We start from the raw sequence: 2,105 nt of genomic DNA, 5'->3' as shown, positions 1-2,105 counted from the left end.
TATATGTATGTATATATATATATGTATGTATGTATGTATGTAGGAGTTGTCCTATGGTACATGCCCTGGGCATATAATTGTAGGAAAACAGGAGAGTGTGTGTGTGTGTGAAAGAGAGAAGAAGGAAGAGTGACTCAACAATTGCCTGGTGAAGTGAAATAGGGGATCTTTCATGCCTCTCAAACTCATTTTATATATTAATGTATGCACTAAAGCCATCGACATAAATTTCAAAGCAATCGAGCGGCATAGGGTTATAGTCAAACAATTGAGGCATCAAACCAAAATGGCACAATCCGAGTCAAGCCTTTGACGACCGACTGTTTAGTCGAAGTCAAATGATATATCCTGACGAGGGTTTCAATTGGCAGACCACACCTATGATCCTGAATTGCTTAAATGCCCCACAAGGGGGTTTGAACACAACTAAATGAACGATTGAATTTTAATTCGGCGGGCACAATCGCGACTTGACCGATCATCTTGGTCAACCGAACTTAAGTGTGTCAGCCAAGTAGTTACTGTCATATTCAAATTGAAGTTGTAATACATATTTGATATATAATCAGTAAGTTAAATCACATTAAGAGCAGTTTTCATTATTTTTTTACTTCTTTATGTAATTGTACAAACATGCTTCTATAAATATGAGACATAAAAACGAATAAAAAGAGACTCTGTTCTACAGTTTCTCTTTCTCTCAGCTTTAACTCTCAAGACGTGTTCACAAAGGATGACTCAAGATTCAACAATTCAAAATATTGTTTACAGAAGAAGTGGAGAGCAAAAAATTATATGGTTCCCCCTTTTACATAAAAGGTCCCTAATTATAGGCTATAGGAGGTCAAATGTAAAAGTTCAAAATTGCTCATAAGAATTAATTTCTTTGCCTACTCTTCAAGTCTCTAGCATCCTATCGTATATAGGTGACGCATTCATATATTTGGGCCTATCCAACAAGACATTCATTGAATAAATTTTGTCATTTTGTGTTCTCTCGACGAACAAAATTGCTCTACAGTGGTTGCTCAACAAACTCAGGTGATCACTGGACGAACCAAAGTGTTCACTCGACTGACAAATGGGGTCAGCCGGTCTTTGCTACCATCAGATCTCTTTTAAATTTGTGTTAGCACTTTTTGATCATACAATATATATGTAAGTATATATATATATATATATATTATCGAAGTAATGCTTTACTTTAGTGGGATTTATATACATTGAATACTTCTTTTTTTATTATTTTTATAATAATAAAATTATGAGTGATCTAAAAGATAGTGGTTGCTCGGACAAAGGGACTATATGGGAAAGGGAAAGGGAAGGTTGGCCATCGTGGATGCAATCATTGATGAGGTCCCAGCAGGAGGGGTGGACTGAGAAAATGGATTAGGGTTTGAAGGGCTATGTTAACCTCTTAATTTTTTATGTCATGGGTTCATGAATATTATGCCTATATTGATTGTATTTATAATTCCTGAAAAATAATTAGGATCTATTTGGGGCAGTTGCAGCTTATTGAATAATATGTTGATAAGCTGATTAAAAATAATCTGCTAATAAGTTAAATGCGATGGTTATTACAAATTTTTATTTTTTTTAAAAAGTCAGACCGTTGCCAATAAGTTGCCACCGCACCCAGATACAAAGTCAGACCGTTGCCAATAAGTTGTCACCGCACCCAGATACGTGCGGTGTGAAAACGTTGTTTTCTGCGTTTTGAAAACGCATAAACTGTCAAAACGCAATTTACCCAAACAGGTCATGTGCGTTTTTTTCAAAACGTCACCACACCAAATAAGCTGCCCCAAACGGGCCCTCAAAGCCATTCCATTTATTTTATAGAAATCCCCTTATATAATTCTTTAAATTTATGTAATTCTTAAAATATAAAAATTCTATATATATTTATATACGAGGCATTGAAATATATATCATGCAAATCTTTCATACCATACAAAAGATATAACTATTTAACTTTTTAAAAGTTAAATACATGTCTTCCTTCATATAAAAATTAAAGTTTGTGTTAGATATATTAGAATTAAGTGATCCGTCCGTAAATCTTTCACACACACACGAGATATATATATATATATATA

The sequence above is a fragment of the Phalaenopsis equestris genome, unplaced genomic scaffold (assembly GCF_001263595.1).
Source record: "Phalaenopsis equestris unplaced genomic scaffold, ASM126359v1 Scaffold000421, whole genome shotgun sequence".
NCBI lineage: Eukaryota > Viridiplantae > Streptophyta > Magnoliopsida > Asparagales > Orchidaceae > Phalaenopsis > Phalaenopsis equestris.
The sequence above is the reverse complement of the archived record's forward strand: the minus strand, read 5'-3'. Positions refer to the sequence as shown.